The following is a 19033-nucleotide window of genomic DNA, read 5'->3' on the forward strand; positions in this document are numbered from 1 at the left end:
TGTCTCCCCAACGGTTCCAACACTCTTCCCGGGTCTGCTTCCCATTGCACGTGCCTGCAGCAGTGCCTCTGCTGCAGGGATTATTGTCAATAGGCTTAGACCCGTATGTATTCTTTTATTCCTTTTTGAATAATCTGTCCATGAAGACAGTCTAACTATTGGTCACTATGAAACATTGCCCAGTGACCAAAATCAAATCTCACTCTGATTAATTCTTTTTTAAAAAATGTATTTTTTAATAGTTTATTTTCTATTTTTTTCCATTACCATTTATCCCCCTTATCCCCTCTTCTACTTCCCCCCACTGCCCACCAACCCCTGCCCCACAGTCACCACACTCTGGCTGTCCATGAGTACTTGTTCTTTTTTGGCTCAATCCCTCCACCCCAACCCTCCCGCCCAGAGCTGTCATCCTGCTCTTCATCTACGAGTCTGTCTCTATTTTCAGTTAGTTTGGTTTGTTCATTAGAGTCCACACATGAATGAAATCATATGGTATTTGTCTTTCTCTGACTGACTTATTTCACTTAACATAATGTTCTCCAGGTCCATTCATGCCGTTGCAAAGGTAAAATTTTCTTCTTCTTTTTGACAGCTGAGTAGTATTCCATTGTATAAATGCACCATAGTTGTTTTATCCACTCATCTACTGATGAACACTTGGGCTACTTCCAAATCTTGGTTATTATACATAATTCTGCAATGAACATAGGGGTCTTATGAATTCTTGCTAAACAGAAGACATTGATTCAGAACAGTGATAGCTCCTTCTCATTGTATTTTATCGACTGTAATTATTTTTTTAGGCAAGTTTCTTGAAGACCTGGAACAGAGCTGAACTCATTAAATGAATAAAACTATGGCCATTTCTAGGACACTATTCAAATTGGGCAATACAAAATGCTACAAAATGCCAGAAAGATTTCAAGTCTGGGAAAGGAGTGAGAGTTGTCTGAGAGGGCTGGATGAAGGAAGGGAATAACTATTGGCCTAAGTCTTGAAGCAAGTATATGCTTTGCTTCAGAACCATCTAGGCCGGGCACTGATTTACAACCAGATGTTGACAAATCGTTTGAATTCCATTTGAAATGGGGTAATGGCTAAAATGACATGGGGACGTCTGTCTGATCTGAACAGTCTACATTTTACCACAGTGCATGTGATGCCTAAGCTGCATTTTTAAATGAAAACTTTACAAAGTGTTCAGGTACTCAAGGAAAGCTTATACCTTTCAGGCAAACCAGTGGACATTCTTTTGGTAAAGAAAAGAATCATTCTGTGAAGTGAATCCATCAGTCTGTAAAGTGAGTCTCTTGACCCCTGGTTTAATGGGTGCACATCCTTTCTCACATATTGCATTTCCTTTAAAGCCAGGTACACACACCTGACATGCATTAATGAAAAATGTTGAACCCCTTTATGAGACTTTCATATTAGGGGTCTGTTTTTATGGAGGAGAAAATGTCAATTTGGAGAGTGTTAGAGGCGTAAATGCAGCCCAAATCAAGTCATTACTGAAATCATACTGCTGCGTGCACACTGGTAAACATATGGCCAAGCTGTTCTTCCAGCTCTCCAGGGTGATCATCATCAACCCGCTGGTGCAAATCGCTATAACATGTAATTTGAAATGAGATCAAAAGTTTGAAAATGAGAAAAGACAATCTGGGTGGAGCCCTTGAGTTTTACTTTGCAAAGCAGGCTGGTGCACTGGCCTGGCCAGTTCCAGTGCCCCTGCCAGCAATCAGCAGGTCCCTTCAGGCCGTGGGCCTGCTGCGGTCTTTCAGCTGCATTTGCAAAGCCCAGGGAACCTCTTGGGCCCCTATTAGGCTCTTAAAAGTCACCTTGAAACAAACACAAGAGTTAACAAGGACACTGAGAGAAGACCCAGTATTGGGAGGGATCACTTTTTCCTCAATTATGTAGCTTTCTAACTGGGGACTGGGAGACAGGAGGCAGCTGGAAGGGAAAGATGATTTTGGAGATGTGTATTCTCTTCTTTCATTTGAGTGCCCCCACCAAGAAATAAGGAGGAGGGACAAGAGAAGGGAGATTGAACCAGCATAGTGCCTGACCATAGTCCACACTCAACAACAATCTGTTGAATAAGCGAGTGAATGAATGAGTGATTTGAGTGAATGAAGAGTAGAGTGTGAAAAGTTCCCTCTGTGTGACTTTTCTGGGAGTGGTGGGTGGGCTATACTTGAACTTTTCATGGAGCCTGTCATTTTTGTTACTGATTGAGAGACCAGGAATTATGCAGAAAATTTACTCATCTTACTCATCTTAAATCTTTAGTTGTCCCAGGCAGCTCCTTTCCAAACTTACTTTGAAATGCTTCAAACTCTTTTCCCACAGAAAACAAGTTCTGGGAAAAGAATTCAGGAGCCAAATTCAATACATAAAAAAGTGTCCAACCTTCTGTTAAATATACAACACAAAAACATTTAAAAGTTGAAGAAATCACTAGTGATTTAACAATAAAAACTAGAGAAACTGTTTAAGGTCTTCCCTTCACCCCTATCTGTATCTGTACTAGTTAGAAGGTTAGGATCTGGAGGATGTTAGATGCCGGAGGAAATACTGAGATATAGTTTGGATACCCGGGCTGATTTTGGATGTCTCTGAATCTGTAGATGGATAATAAAACTCCACAGTAGGGACCTCTGTATGTCCATGTGAGGATGGAAGGACTGGTATTACCCCTGGGCTACTGTCTGCGTGGAGCTGGTGTCACACTGTGCTATTTGTACAGATAAACTTGAGGCAGGATCTGGAGGTGTGGGGGAATGAGGATGAGAATCAATGAGAATCACGATAACACCTTCTCTTTTCTTCCCACCGCCCACTATTTGTATTTTATTCCAGTGCAGGATCAGGTTCACAACTTCTAGTTTTGTCATTAAGTTTGAATACCAAGAATCAAATAATTTCGGAGAAAGGAAAAATAGGAGGAAAAAAACAGGTATTTCAAGAATCAAAAGGAGTCTGACCCACAGTGAAAGACCTTGTTGGAGCATGAGAAAGAACATTCCAAAGCAAGTCTTGGCCATGTGTGCGTGTCGTGTGTGTGTGTGTGTGTGTGTGTGTGTGAGAGAGAGAGAGAGAGAGAGAGAGAGACTGAATTTCTGAAGGCCTTGTAGAAGGGACACTCATCTTGTTAGAAACAGGTGACTCAGTGACTAAGGTCCATGAGGGCCCTCTCTTTTTGCTCTGAGAGCTTATTTGCTTTAGTGGTTTAGTAACCAGATGTTCTGCACCAGCATCCATGGACTTTTCTCCCACTGAGTCTTCAGGGCCCCACTTCAGATATGGGAGTTTATAAACTCTGCTTTGCTTATGTCCAGAAGGCCAGTTAGTGACTCAGTTGGCCTTCTGCCCTCCCCACCCCCAGACCAGTGCCACCCATGGTGTCCCTGGGTGTTCTGGTGACCAAGGAACGATATCCTTCTCAGTTCTCTTGTCCCTGTTATTCTCAAACATGTACACACAAATTGTTTCTGTTTTAAGAGTTTTACTACTAATCAGTCCTGCCGTGTTTCTCAGTGATCAGAGGCTGGCATGAGAAAGACCAGGACTATTTGTTTAAAATGGCCACCACTGTCCTAACAACACCTTTTTCTTAATCTAGGTCTGGGTGCATATGTATATTCAGGTTGTGAAAATTCAGCAAGCTGTACACTTATGTCTCCTTTTCCAGTTGTATATTATATTCCAGTAAAGTGTTTTTTAAAACACCCACCTGAACCAAATGAATCTCATGGGTTTCAGGACTGGGAATATGTACTCTTACCAAACTCTTTAGGTGACTCAAGTTTCAGGGCCTTTGCACTAAGTGGAAATATGCAGAAGTTAAAGGAATTACAGATATTCAAAACCATAGTGCCAGTGCTCATTGTGGCATCTGCTGGCCTTCTTCATCTACTCTCTCATATGCATGCCTGTCCCCTGAGTGCATTGTTGCAGGCCCAGGGTCACATCATTCAGTGATGGTCCAGGCCCCTGCCCTGCTGCTGCTGAGGGACCACAGAGCTGACCTAGACACCTTCTCCTGGAGAACTCACTGCCTCCTGGAGGAGATAATGAGCTAGTAGTCCCAATGCAGGATGCTCAGTGCTGAGAAGGGGAAAGCACAGGGTGATGTGGCAGCCCTGGGAGAACACCAACCCCAACTCCCCTAGATGGTCACTGTACCCACAGACTTCTGGTTTCTGCTTCTTATTCTAGAAGGGTGCCATCTGACTTTTTCTCCTTTCATAATGTCCTGCGTGTCCTTTCCCTGTCCTCAGAGGTGGCTCCATCTGCCAGCACTTGGGACTACAGAACAGACAGGGAAGAACAACAGATAACAGAAGAAGCCTTGTGTTGTTATGGCTCAGCGCATAGGCTCTAGAGCCAGAGTCCCTCAGTTCAAATCCCAGCTTAGCTGCTAATTAGCTATGGTCATGATTTTTATAGTACCTACCTAGCAGTATTGCCTACTTGTAGTTGTGGTGTTGTGGAGAGTAAGTGGATTCATGTAGTACTTAGAACAGTGAGTCTGTATAAATGTTAGTTATTCTGGTTGTTACTGTTGTTGATATTTAGTTTACCATCAGATGTTCATTGATCTGGAGTAGACAAATTACATTCCCGACAACTTCCAGACAGGGTGACACCCATCTCAGTGAAATCAGGCTAGCTGCTGGAATGATTTCCTTGGGGCAATTCTTCCCAACCTGTAGAGCAAATGAGCCAAATTGAAAAACACTTAATTCAAACAAAACAAAGCATGATGATTCAACATGAGGAGGAAGAAGAAAATATTGGCCACAGCCATGCAAAGGCCCTCCCCACAGGCTGTATCACCATGCTGGGGTGGAGACTGCTTTCTCCACCCCTGCCCGTGCAGCTGTAAATGTTACTCAGGGAAATAGGTATAACAACAAGAGCTGGGAATCAGCCAGTGCTTCTGCTCCAAAACATTCAGCAGATGCACATAAGGACTGTGTTCTTCTCTCACTCACTCCTTTACAGAAGTTCCTAGAAGTATCTCCTGTTACTACCCATATTTCATTGATGAGGAAACTGAGGCACATCCAGGGTTGCTAGGCTATTGGCTCCAGGCCATTAAGGTAGTGAACAGGGAAGCCAAGCTTTGCATTCTTGGCTCCTAACTCCAAGGAAGGTGTGCACCAGGAGAGAACCAGACAAGCAACCGCTGGCAACGGAGAGATTGAGGACAGGGGCAGGGCTAGTGGCCTGGAGGCAACATGATTCAGAAATGAAGAGTATGAGTTTTGGAATTAGACAAGTCTGGGTTTGAATTCTGGCTCTGTCAGTGTTATGGACTAAATGCTTTGTGTCCGTCACCTCCCCCCACCCAAATTCATATGTTAAAGCTCTAACCCCAATTGTAACTGTATTTGGGGATGGGACCTCTAAGAAAGTAATTAGGGTTAAATGCTGTCATGAAAGTGAGGTCCCAATCTAATAGAATCAGTCTCCTTAGAAGAAGGACACCAGAAAATTTACACTCTGTCTCTATTCACATGCATTTAGGAAAGGCCATGTGAGGACATACAAGAAGAAAATGATCTTCAAGCCAGGAAGACAGGCTGCATCAGAAACTGAATCAGCTGGAACCTTGATGTTGAACTTCCAGCCTTCAGAACTGTGAGAAAATAAATTTCTGTTGTTTAAGTCACCCAGTCTATGGTATTTTGTTATGGCAGCCTAAGCTCACTAAGACAGTTGCTACTGGCTATGTGACTCTTCTGAAACTTTGTCCTCATCTGTCAAATGAAGATGATAGTAATCATACCTTATAAGATTGTTGTGGTTTTCAAATGAGACAATGCATTTAAAGAGCATAGCCAAGGGATCAGCATACAAATGTTAAACACTCATTCATTCACCCTCTTTATTTAACACATGTTGTTTTGACTACCCGCTTTCTGCCAAGCATTGTTCTCTGTGCTGCAAATCCAGGGATGACCAAGAGAATCAAGGCCCCTGACTTCATGGAGCTCACAGTCTAGCTAGGGAGGCAGAGAAGAAATTAGGAAACAGATAAATAACTGGATTATAATAAATGTCATGAAGGAAATAACTGGGTAATTAGATGGAAAGTAATCGGAAGAGACCACATAAGCTATGATTGTCAGGGAAGGTCTCTCTGAGTAAGATGTTTGAATGGAGATAGAAAGAATGAGAATGTGCCAGTCTGAGGAGCTGGTGGACAAGCATTCCAGGCAAAGAAAACAAGTGCAAAATCCAGGAGGTGGAAAGAGCAGAGTGCTCTAAAGAAGGGATGGAAAAGTGTCTGTGCTCTGTAAATAAAATGCCATCAGGTTGGAGAAGTGGGCAGGAGCCAGAGTTTATAATACCTCGTGTTTTTTTCTATAAGCAATGGATAACCATCAACTGATTCATTAGGGGGAGTGACATGTTCTGATATGGAATTTTAGGAGATCACTCTGGCTGTTGTGTGAAGAATGGATTATGGGGGATATGAACAGAAACAGTGAATCTTGTTAGGTGAGTATTACACCAGTTCAGGGGACAGATGTTAGTGACTTAGACTAGAGGTAAATAGGAGAGGCCAGACACCTGATCATGATGGAAGAAGACTTTGCAAGGGTTAGCAATGCATTTGAAGTAGGGGTGAGGGGAGAGGGGAATCAAGGAGGATTCCTAAGTTTTGGCATAGTGCTGTTAACTATCAATGGGAGGGTGGGAAAGACTGGGGGAAGAACGGGATCGAGAGCCTCAGGAGCCCCCAGAAGTCTGCAGATCACACGTTGAGAAGTGTTGATGTAGGGAATAACAGGACTGCAGTCCCTTAAGAAGGCCAGAGAGAGCACAGTAGAGAGTGGAGCATTGATAGAAAAGTGGCAGTTCTTTCACTTCAATAGGCAAGGAGGCCAGAAGATTGGCATACACTTTGTCAGGGATAATTTGGGGCAGTTCCTCTCTGACAGCATGTACTTTCTCAGTGAAGTATTAGTCAAGGTCTTTGATTAAGAAGGAAAAATGCTAAGGATGGATATGGGAAGCTCTCAGAGAAAGAAAAAGCTGTGAGGTAGTTGGCTTCGAGAGTGGGAAATGAATTTGCTAGAGAAGTACAGTAAGTTTTTCAGACAGTTCTCATTCAGGGTCTGTGGGCATGAATTTAAAGAGAAACCAATTGGCTTTGTCTTCATTCTTTTATTCCCAGGAATATTCAGCTCCTTGAGAGCTGCCACAGAAAAGGCAGATAACTTGACTCAATGACTGCCGAAGTTTTTCTAGGTTAGTGTAATGGAGAGAGAAAGGGAGGAAGGGAAAAATAGAGATAGAGGTGAGCAAGGAGTTGAGGGTGGTTGCTCAAACTTGTAAGAAAAATGTTAGGATAGGGGTGAAGGACAGTAGAAACGTGAGGGGGCAGTAGATTGGAAGTTTGATAAGATGGCTGTCAAGGGATGTCTGAAATCAAGGCAGGGCTGCCACCAATGGCAAAGTCAAGGGTGTGACCATGGGAGTGGATGTCTGTGGCTGAGGAAAACGAGAAAGGCGAGGCATGAAGAGGCCAGGGATTTGGGTAGTCCACTCATGTGTATGTTGAAGGCATCCGGAAGATGACAGAGGTCAGGTAGAAGAATGAGACTTGGTGCCCACAACCAAAACCTTTGATGAAAGAAGGATGATGAGTGACTGGTGTCTGGAGGGGCAGACATTTGACAGCTATAAAACATTGGAGTAACCTGAATGCAGAAGCTGCAGTTTTGAGAGAAGAAGGGGGAGAAATGGCTTAAAGTGCAATAGGTGCGGAGAGGAAACTCACCCACCCCCAGTCCTGAGGTGCACGTGGTGTGGGGCAGGACAGAACAGGGGCTTGAGATGCTGTGGTGAAGTAGTGATCTCAGGGAAATGCCAGCTTTCAGCGAAGCCAGGGGAAGAGAGATAGAGCAATGAGGCCACATGGGAGCTTGTTGATCTAGATCTAGTTTCAGAGGGCTCTGGAATAGGGTTTGGGAGGAAAGGGAGGGGGGAGGGATTGGGTTGGATGATGGAAAATACACAGTGCCAGCCTTGAACTTCTGTGGCTCCTGAGATGACCCAGTGACTCATCTCCCTGTGAACCTCAATGGGACAGCAAGCTAAAGGGCTATGAAGCATCTCTCAGGTCAGCCTGGTATTATCATCACCCAGCTCATCTCCCTTCGTCTGGGCATCACTAAATATAGATTGTCCTACTTTTTAAAGTTCTCCAAGAGAAAGTAATTTTATAATTTCTCTCTATAGTGCATTCCATGGTTTAAAAAGCAGTACCAAGAACACTGCTTGACACATAGTAGGTGCGCAATAAATATTATTTGAATTAATTGAATGAATTCACAGTATCAAGATTTTTAAAATCTTGCTTAATTTACACATGCTGTAGTAAATTACAGCATGGCCATTATACTAAGTTAATACAATGATCCCACAATTCTTTTTTTTCATTTTGTAGTTTCCAGTATCACACATAAGCTGTCCTATATAATCTTTTACTCAGAAGTTTTCTATTGTTATTTAATTGTGTCATATCTGTATCTTGGGTCTCCTCAGCTAGATTTAAATTCCCACATCAGTAGAGAGTGGTTTGTTAATTTGTATTCCTAGACAGCCATTGATATACCCATAACAGATGCCTGGGTACAAATTGTGGCTGTGTCTTTACTAGCTGTGTGACCTTGGGCAAGATACCATAGTTTTTGGACCATAAAATGCACCTAGGTTTTAGAGGAGGAAAATAGGGAAAAAAATTTTGAAGCAAAAAGAGTGGTAAAATATTTAATAACATAAATAACATAGTATTTCACCAATGTAAATGTAAACAGAACTCAACAGCAACATTAACAACCATTATTCCTTCCAAATTTGGAGGAAAAAAGTGCATGTTATAGTCCAAAAAATACGTGTAGTATTTCTTTACCTCAGTGTCCTTGTTTGTAAAGACAGTTACCACAAACTTGTTGTGATAAATAAGTTCACATATTTTAAGTGCTTAGAACAATGCCTGGCACATAGTAAACACTCAGAAAATGCTATTATTAGCATTATTAGGCATATAGTACATATTCATGGAATAATTAATCAAATGATAAATAAGCTGGACCATCAATAAATATCAGTTGGCCTATTCAATAGACTCTATTGTGACTGAACAGTTAGGCACATCTTCTACAAATACAATTTGATTAAATGTTTCACTTTTCAGGTAATTACAGCGGGACCACATCTGTGAAGTTAGCATAGAAAAAGCAATGCCTTCATTTGATGAAAAGGAGAAACGTGAAAAAACCTAGTAACCTAGGTTGAGGCATCCTGAAATAGGGTCAGAAATTGCCAAAAAAAATGAGGAAGTCCATAGCATGAGGCCGAGAGCCTTGAGAAAATGTTTATTATATATAATTACAAAACCAGAAAATGCTGCATGCAGTAAGTCCAACTCTACAGATGAAGAAATAGTGGAAACAAAGGAAAACGCCATGGCACTGATTATTATTTGTTTCCGCTCACGGAGAGCCCAGAGCCCAGGAGTACAGAGCATTACTAGCAGGTAATGAAAACACTGTTGAAACTTGTGATGAAAAGCAGGCTGGGGAGCACTTAGTAAAGTGAGCTTTGCAGAATCTGCAGAGCTAGATATATGTCCTCAGGAGCATTAGAAATGGGTATTTGCATTAATGTGTGTAAAGTAAGAAAAACAAGCAGTTGTAGAGGTTAGAATCAGAAAGATGATTTATATTCAAGGAGGAATATAGATCCTGTTTCTAGTAGTTAAATTAATGAAGCAACTATGAAACTTAAAAAGGAAGCCTAGAGACTTTAAGAAAAAAAATACAGCAAAATTCAGTAAGGGGTTTCCTTCTTTCTCTCTCTCTCTTCCTTCCTTCCTTTCTTTCTTTCTTTCTTTCTTTCTTTCTTTCTTTCTTTCTTTCTTTCTTTCTTTCTTTCTTTCCTAAAGAAAGTATGTCAAACCAAACAAATTGCTTTTAGTATTAGATATATAGAAATACCTAAGCTTCCTTTAGAAACATTTCAATTGAAAGGTAATGTCCTTTGCTGGGTAGTGAAATTAAATCTGGTATTTATTTTCTTTTTTAACAGTTGGCTAAAATAGCTGGTTAGAAATAACAGTTGGCATGAACCCTTGCAGGTGTGGCTCAGTGGACTGAGTACTGGCCTGTGAGACAAAGGGTCGCCAGTTTGATTCCCAGTCAGGGCACATGCCTGGGTTGCAGGCCAGGTCCCCAGTTAAGAGCATGTGAGAGGCAACTGATCGATATTTCTCTGGCACATCAATGTTTCCATCCTTCCCTTTTACCCTCCCTTTCCCTTTCTCTAAAAATAAATACATAAAATTAAAAAAGAAATGACAGTTGGTGTGCTATTTTACTTATAAAAAGTAATTTTGATTAAAAGTTGACAAAAAGACTCTACATGAAGGGAAATTTGAGCTGCTTTGCCTGTGTTGGAGAAGAGGAAGGTGGGGCTCAGGACTTCAGGCACTGGCGTCAGAATCTTTTCATTCCCTGACTGGGTGTGTAAGCTGGAAGAAGTTGATGTGACATAAATGCAATTTGCAGCTGACCCAGCCTTGGGAAGTGTGGCACGTATAATCAAGAAAGAGAAACAACAGATATCTGACTCAGAGATGCTAGAAATACTGCCTTGCAGTAGGTAATTTTAGAAAAGAGAGAGAGCTGCACAACTCCGTGAACACTGATTGGAGCTAGCTGTGGTATGGTAGAATGAACACTGAAGTGCTTTTGCAGTCAGAAATCCTGAGCTCAAATTCTAATTGCGTCTCTCAGGGACTGTATGAACTTGGGCAGAACACTTAAACTCCCTGAGCTTCAATTTTCTCATCTTTAAAATTAGGATAACAAAACCTTGCTCAAAATGCTGTGAGCGAGCATGAGCTGCTTTCTGAAGGGCTGTCCATTGAGATGACAGCAAAGATGGTATTTATGACACCATAAGACAGGGGAAAGAACAACAGATATAGAATCAGGTGCACCTAAATCCATTGGAAGTCAAATCATAGCTTTTCTTCTAGCAGCTGCTAGACTTTGGGCAAGTTTGTGTCACTGAGACAACTGTAAAAGGAAATATGGCTCTGGCCAGTGTGGCTCAGTTGGTTAGAGCATTGTCCTATGCCCTAAACGTTTGTGGGTTCAATTTCTGGTCAGGGTACATACCTAGGCTGTGGGTTTGGTTCCCGGGCGGGGCGTGTATGGAAGGCAGCCAATCAATGTTTCCCTCACATAGATGTTTTGTTCTCTCCCCCTCTCACTCTTTCCCTTCCTCTCTTTCTAGAATCAATGGATATGCCCTCGGGTGAGGATTAAAAAAAAGAGGGAGAAGAAAAGAAACTGGAATGTATATATCTGCCCCACAGGGTTCCTACAAGAATTAAATAAAATAATTTATGTGCCCAGGGCCCAACACAGAAAACTCAGAGTATTAGTTCCCATTTCCTGCCCCACATACCTCAGAGGGAGTCTGATAAATGTGTCAGGCAAACTATAGATGACTACGTCACAGAGACTTTCCTATAGGATTCACCATGTTGTTGGCAAGAGGACAAACAGGTAGGTAAGTAGCTCTAAAAAAAGCAGAGTTTGGAAGAAGTAAAGCAGATAATATTTTTCTCTGGAAGCTCAAGAGTCATTGATTCTCATGGAAGGATCATGAAGGCATGACGGAGGAGGTGAGTTTGAAGGTGGCTGCTTCAGGGAAAGAACTTTCCTGGACTGGGGGAAGGAGGATGTAGGTGACACGGAGAATCTCGGGTAGTCTCACCTTTGGCCCACTTTGTCCTTCACATCCCAATGGTGGGTTCCTCCTCATGTCTCAGATCTCTCTGATTTCTTCTGCTGCACCTCTTCTGCCTCTAGCCAGAGAAAGTTCTGGCTAGAGCTCATGTAACTAGATTTGGGCCATGCAGATTATCCAGGATAATCTCACCATGTGAATGTCCTTAACTTAATTATATCTGTGCTGTTTCTCTCTCCAGTTTTGGGTTTAGGGCATGGATACTTTGGTAGGTGGGGTAGGGGGACGATTCTCTCTACCACACATTTTCTGTGGGCCAGGCACAGAAATGCTAAATGCTTTCCATGTGTTATAGAATTTAATCCTCCTCACTGTAACTCTATGACAGAGGAAAGAGACCCAGAGATGCTATTTAGCTTGCCTAAGTTAGAAAATGTAAGAGCCAGGATTTGAATGTAGGTCATCTGAGTCCATAGTCATGTCCCTGTAGGGGACAAACATCTCAAAGGAAAAGGCATCACATTGTCAAGCCTTGAATGCCAGAGTGAGATACATGGACCTTCCTTTGTGTACAGCAATGCTCCCTGCAATCACATGGGGACAAAATATCTGCAATATAGATACTCTGTGGAAGATTGAATGGTATTTGGAAAGTGTGGGTCAAAAATATTTATGGGTAATGGGAGGCAGATTAAAGTTTTAATGGGATATTGAATTGGTCTCAAGAAATTGTATTCTTGGAAGGAATCCAATGTGGTGGTCTGTCAAGGAATCTAGTGCAGAACTATGACCATGAACTAAAGGGAAATACAAACACTCTCCAGAGAATGGGAAGTCTCCAGAGAATGTGACGGAGCCTGAGGGTCAATCTTGGTTTATTTAATATATCTGTTAGTGATCTTGGAACACAGGATCATCAGCCCTTTTTGGTGAAATGCACTGAAAACAAAATTGCTGGAGAAGTTACCAGAGAGGACAGAAAAAAATGTTGACAGGAAACACTTCCCATTAAACTTGAGCGGGGGTGGGGGGCGGGGGGAAGCAAGGAATTCAAAACATAGATAGTCACTAAGATAAGGGGCTCTGGACAGAGTCACCATGATTTAAGAGGCCTGCAGTAGACAGGACAGAAGGAAATCATATTGAAAATAAAGTGTGGTAGCTCTCCTGATCACTGTTTCCCAGATGTGCAAGTTTCCAGATGTCACAAACTTCTGTGCTTTGGGGCACAGCTGGAGAGAGGCAGCTTTGGTACCAGGGAGCTGGGCGTAGTTCTGGGAGAAGCAGAGGCAGGGCAGCGCAGGAGATGGTTGGGAGAACAGGCTAAGGGATGAATTTGTATCGTGGAGGGCAGCTGTACCTCCTAACTTGCCTGCTGGCCCTCCCCACCCAAAGGAAGTAAGACGGGGTTAAGTTCTTCTCGGTGGCCCAAAGGGCACTGTGAAGTGGCCCCTGTGTATCTCCTTGAAGATTCTCTCAGGAACCTCCTCATGACCTCATGACATGACTGCGTGTGTCAGGCTGGTTCGTAACTGCTGGGTGATTTGACTTTCTCCTTCTCCAAATCATGAGTTCCACAAGGTCACTTGGGGAAAACACAGGTTAGGACACTCCCTGCAGAAGTGGCTCTTCTTCTTTTCTTGGATCCCAGATTCCTTTAAATATTTAATACAAACTATGGTTTTTCCTCTCAGAAAGATGCACAGTCACAAATATTTGCACTCAACTTCAGGGGATTTGTGAAGCTTCTGGGTCACTTTGGAATTCCCAGGAAAGTCTCTTGATTGATTTCCTCCCAGTTGAGAATGTCTGGCTACAGCAATGGCAAATGCTTGACTGTCTTGCTACAGTCTTTTCCACTTCCCACATTAGACAGCCCCTCCCACCCAGTGCCTCAGTGCACTGGTAAACACTCCTAATTGATCACACATTCTCCTCAAATATCTATCTTCACACAGCATTCCCAGGAGTCCTACCAATACTTCTGAACTGGCATCCAGGTTCAATCCAGAAGTAGGAAGAGAAGTTAAGAGACTCATAGAAGTCTAAGGTGCTTTTCTAAGTGGAAGGAGTGAGAAAGGGCTGAGTAAGGTGAGGATGGAAAAAAAGGATTATTGGCATTACTCAGCATTTGGATGTTCAGTGACCCAGAAAAGGGCAATTTAAGCAGAGCTGTGAAGTTGCAGGCAGATTGCAGTAGGTTAAATTGATAGATTTATTTGAATGTATTCTCAACAATACATTAGAATGTATTCTAAATGTATTTCTGTGAATCTATTCTAAATAGTCAGCCATATGCACAGGGATATATGTAAAAGGATGTTCATTATGGTGTTAAAATAGTACTAGTACAGAATTGAAACAGTCTAAAGGCAAAATATTAGAGTATTTGGTTAATTTGATTTTAATGTATCCATATTATGGAATAATGCTATATTAGTAAGGATTCTTTATTTTTAAAGAACAGAAGCCTGAATCAAACTAGTTCAAGCAAAGAAAGAAAAAAGGAGTTTATTGACTGATTCATTTGAAGAGTCCAGAAATTGTCTAGCTTTCAGCAGGTCTGAAACTAAATGCTCAGATGATATCTTTTGACCTTGGAATCTCTCTCTCCCTCTCTTTTTCTCTCTCTCTCCCCGCCCCCCTCACTCTGAAAGTGTGTGTGCCTTTCTCTCCTCTTTTCTGGCATGGCTTTATTCTTAGACAGGATTTCTCTATGTGATGGGAAGGATGGCCCCCGTGGGTCCAGCATTTCTAGAGCTCACAGTCTCCACAAGAAAGAAAACTTCCTTGTCTCAGCACCCAGATTGGCCCCTGCTCCTAATCTTATTGGCCTTCCTTGGCTCTTGCCTATCCCTCAACAAACTGCTGTGCCCAGGGGGTACAGGACTGTGCCTTCCTTCACAAACCCGCCAGAATCATGTGCTATGGGGAAAAGCCATGTTCCAAAAGGAAGTAAGAGAGAGTTGACAAAAAAACAGTGTCCATGATATTTGCAAACTTTTTTTAAAAAGATAGTGCAGATCTATATTTACAGGCATGGAGGCTTTGGAGAATGGGGAAAGACTGTGGTCACGTCACAGCTCTGCTGTTCCCTGTGCTTGGAATCCCCAACACACCACTCCAATGCCTTCCACTTCCCTCGGCCAATGACCACTTGAGGTGAGCAGAATAACTCCCCCCTAAAGATTCTCATACACTAATCCCTAGAGCCTGTGAACATATTACTTCACCTGGCAAAAGGGACTTTGCAGGTGGGATTAAATTAAGACTCTTAAGATGGGAGATGACCCTTCATTATCTGGGTGGGTCCAATGACAAGATGCTCCAATGACACTGAAGTAAGCAAAGCAAGTTATAGGACACAATGTAGAACATGATTTTATCTTTATTTTAAAATCTGTTTAATTTTATGTACATACATGCATGGGAAAAGTTTGGAAGATACACTACAAGATGACAACAGAGCTATTTCTGAGGGGATGTAATAGTAGAAGGGTTTCCCCCCTTTTTTTGCTTATATGCAATTTCTAACTTTTACCATGCACGTAAAATACTTATATAATTCAAAATTATGTAACCAGGAGGTAAAGAGGAAGCAGACTTTAAAGGTAGGGTGGGATGGTGTTTTGAGTGGGAAGCATATTGGGGGAAAATATCATGCATTTATCTGTGCGGGGAACATTGAAGCTGTTTATACACTGAGGTGATGGGTCCGGGGTACTGAGGAAGAAGAATACACATAAACGAGGGGAAGATTCTGGGAGCAGAATCTCTAGTATGAAGGTGAGGGGGATATTTCACCAGGGCTGGGGCATGGGCCCTCTGAGGGGGCAGAGAGGAGAGAGGAAAGGCTGGGGAGAACCCAGGAGGCTTTTGACAAAGGGAGGGGTGGAAGCCAACAACCTCAGTCTTCCAAGCAAAAAGGGTGATGTGTGCAAAGGGGTTGGAATGGGGTGGAGCCTTAAGGGAAGTGGAAAGAGTTAGAAAATGTGCTCTGAGGAATAAAGCATTTTTTGAATCCTCACCCAAGAATATGTAAATATGTTTATTGATTTCAGAGATGGAGGATGGGGAAGAGAGAGAGAGAAAGAGAGAGAAACACTGATCTGAGAAAGAAACATCAATTTGTTGCCCTCCATGTGCACCCCAACCAGGTACTGAACCCTCAACCTGACTGGGAATCAAACTCACAACCTTTTGATGTATGGGAAAATGCTCAAATCAACTGAACCACCCAACCAAGGCAGGAATGAAGTTTTCTAAGTGGTCCTGACAGCCCGGCTGAGATCAGACAACAGGGATTTGTGATCATGCTGATCTCGGAAGTTGCATGACTTTCTGTTGACACTGAGCAGCTTGGAAACAGAGGGTAAAGGCAACAGAGATTAACAGAGATGGCCTGGCTGCCCCAAGGCTTCCCCACTGGGCCTCAGTGACTCTAGGAGCTTTCTAATTCAGTTAACTAACTAGGAATCCACTGCCTTGCTCTGCCCTGTGCCCCACTGGTGCTGTTGAGCCCAGGATGAAGCGGGTGAGCCCTAGGAGAGAAAGGGAGAGGAAACAGGGTAGTTTTTAAAACACAGAGAAAATCCAGGCTGACCTTTTAAAGATGAGTAATCCAGGCAAAGTAAAGGGGAAGGGCATCCCCGGAAGAGAGAACCCACTGAGCAAAGGCATGCAGGCATGAAGCTGTGTGGCATATGCACTGACACACAACTGTCATTACAGGGTGACGTAAAAGGGAGGGCACAGTGGGAGATGGGGCTGGAGAGGAGAGCCAGGGCCTCACCCTGCAGGGCTGAGGGAAAGGGGCCTATGAAGGAGCTTGAAAGAACAGGACGAGAGAAATAAGAAGAGAAGAAGAGAAGTTTGTAGGCTCCCAAGTCAGCTAGTCAAGAGGTTATTAGAAAGGCAGAAATGGTTAATAGTGATCAGGGGGAAGGAGAGCCACTCTTGTCGAATTGCCTCCATTTCCTCTATGAAGTATGAGCGTGGGGACCTGCTGGAAGGGAGGGGCGAGGAAAATGGTGGAGTTAGAAAGAGGAGGCCTGTCTAGCAAGGCACAGGACCCATGCAGAAAGTACATGAGGTCAAGTGTGCAAAGGGCACAGCCAGGGCCTGGCAAATACAGGCTCTCAGTGAATGGCAGAAACTGTTTCTGTTCAAGACGAGTCTTGAGGGAGCATATTCAGGGCCTAACTAACCTCAAAGAGACAAAATCCTGAGTGGGTGCAATGGTGGGTCTAAAGGTCAATCACAAATGGGAGTTGAAGGCAGATGTCTAAAGAAAAAAAAATGATTTTCTTAGTATGTTGCTCTCCAGCATCTGGGTTTTGAGATTCAGAAAAAAAGACCTAGTTCTACAAAATAAGGAAAAACTATAACTTCAGGGTTCGTGTTATGTATAACCCCAGAGGCAGAAACACTTCCAAACTTAGGTTCTGCTGTCAGAGACTGACTCTTCTGCTGTGTCGCCTGTGTGTTAAGAAAGACAAACTGACAACATTGACACCACAGCAATCTGAGGTGCTCTGGTTCAAAACAGGAAGAAATAATTATATTATCGGGCTTGGTTGGGTGGCTAGCTCAACTTCAGTCTGTTTCTTGTCTTTACCCTCAGTTTCTTAAATAAATGTTTATTCAGTGTTCTAATAGGTCCTCAAAGTCAGCAAAAACAAAGATTGGCATAGATTTTGTTATTGGGTCCCTGATTTTGTTGGATGTTCCTAGGTGTAAGCAGCCTTTCTTCCTTCTTTCTTTTAATTTTTTAAATTTTATCTTTATTGTATATTTTTTCCATTACAATTTAGTCCCCTTAGACACCCCCCTCCCAGCAAACACCACACTGGGATCCGTATTCATGAGTCCTTTTCCCTTCTTCCTCATTCCCTCCACCCCCTCCCTAACTTCTCCACCCACAGTAACTGTCATCAACTTTCCATCTATGAGTCTGTCTCTGTTTTGCTTTTTAGTTCATTTGTTTATTAGATTCCACATATGAGCAAAATCATATGCTATTTGTCTTTCTCTGACTGGCTAATTTCACTTAGCATGGTGTTCTCCAGGTCCGTCCATGATGTTGTAAAGGGTAAAATTTTCTTCTTTTTTATGGCCAAGTAGTATTCCATTGCTTAAATTTCCCATAGTTGTTTTATCCACTCATCTACTGACAGACACTTGGGTTGTTTCCATATCTTGGCAATTGTAAATAATGCTGCAATGAACATAAGGGTCTTCCTTCCTTTCTTTCTTCCTTTTTCCTCCCTTCCTTCCTTCTCCCCTCCTTCCCTCCTTCCCTCCCTCCCTCCCTCCCTCCCTCCCTCCCTCCCTCCCTCCCTTCCTTCCTTCCTTCCTTCCTTCCTTCCTTCCTTCCTTCCTTCCCTCCCTGCCACTTCACTTTCTTGTGGCACTATAGTTAAGAGGTTAACAGTACCAGTTCTGCTGTTGCACTAATTGGGTTTGATCCCCTGACTAAACGTGTCATATTAATCTCCAAGCCTCAGTTTTCTCATGTGTAAAATGTGGCTAATATCAGTATCTATTTTAAAGGATCCTTGTAAGGATTATATGAGGTACTGCATATACAGCACTTAGCGAAATGCCTGGCAAATAGAATATGATTGATAAATGTTAATCATCATTATTATTAGCCTGACTTCCCTTAGCTTGTTTTTGGCTTTTTAATGTCCTCTCACCTGCTAAGCTGTGCCATTGGTCTATGAACCACACAATGAGATGTGATCCCAGAAGATAAGGCAGCCTGTTGTGTTTACAATATTACAAATTGCCCAGGTCTGTGTGATGAAAAATAGATGCCATCAGGTAGGCTTTCCAACTAAAACAGCTGGGTGGGTCTCTTCAGCATCATGGCCCCGTCCTGGGCTAGAGGCAAGGGAAGCCATGTGATACTAGCTGACCCCAGTGAAAATCTCCCAAGGTCAAGTCAGAATCAGGCTGCAAAATTACTCTCTCTACAGTGTGGGGACCCAGACTATTCTAGGTAATGTCTGAGTAAGAATGTGGTTCCTGATATGGGCTGGTCTCCTGGAACAGACAGAAATAATTCATTCACTCACTTATTCACTCATTTATTTATATATTCAATCATTCATTTTCCAAGATTTATTGAGCAACTAATATGTGGCAGGAACTGCTTTTATGCTAAGGTTGCAAAGATCAATCTAGTACCTTTTGAGGCCATTATAATAGTTCCAAAAGCTGCTGCCATTTTGAATATGGTCTT

The 19033-nt window shown here is 42.6% G+C and overlaps 1 long non-coding RNA gene across 2 annotated transcripts; it reads right to left on the reverse strand.

Moving 5' to 3' along the window:
• Window positions 1-667: 667 nt before the first annotated feature.
• LOC118501240 lies at window positions 668-11913 on the reverse strand. Of its 2 annotated transcripts, none has more exons than XR_004903853.1 (4): window positions 11815-11913; window positions 4593-4718; window positions 2604-2773; window positions 668-1384 (listed from the first exon to the last, which is right to left on the reverse strand). It is a non-coding gene; the product is annotated as an uncharacterized LOC118501240 (long non-coding RNA). The 2 variants fall into 2 exon arrangements; XR_004903852.1 differs by having other exon boundaries at window positions 668-1844.
• Between the last annotated feature and the right edge of the window lie 7120 nt (window positions 11914-19033).

This window comes from Phyllostomus discolor, chromosome 6 (assembly GCF_004126475.2).
Source record: "Phyllostomus discolor isolate MPI-MPIP mPhyDis1 chromosome 6, mPhyDis1.pri.v3, whole genome shotgun sequence".
Classification (NCBI taxonomy): domain Eukaryota; kingdom Metazoa; phylum Chordata; class Mammalia; order Chiroptera; family Phyllostomidae; genus Phyllostomus; species Phyllostomus discolor.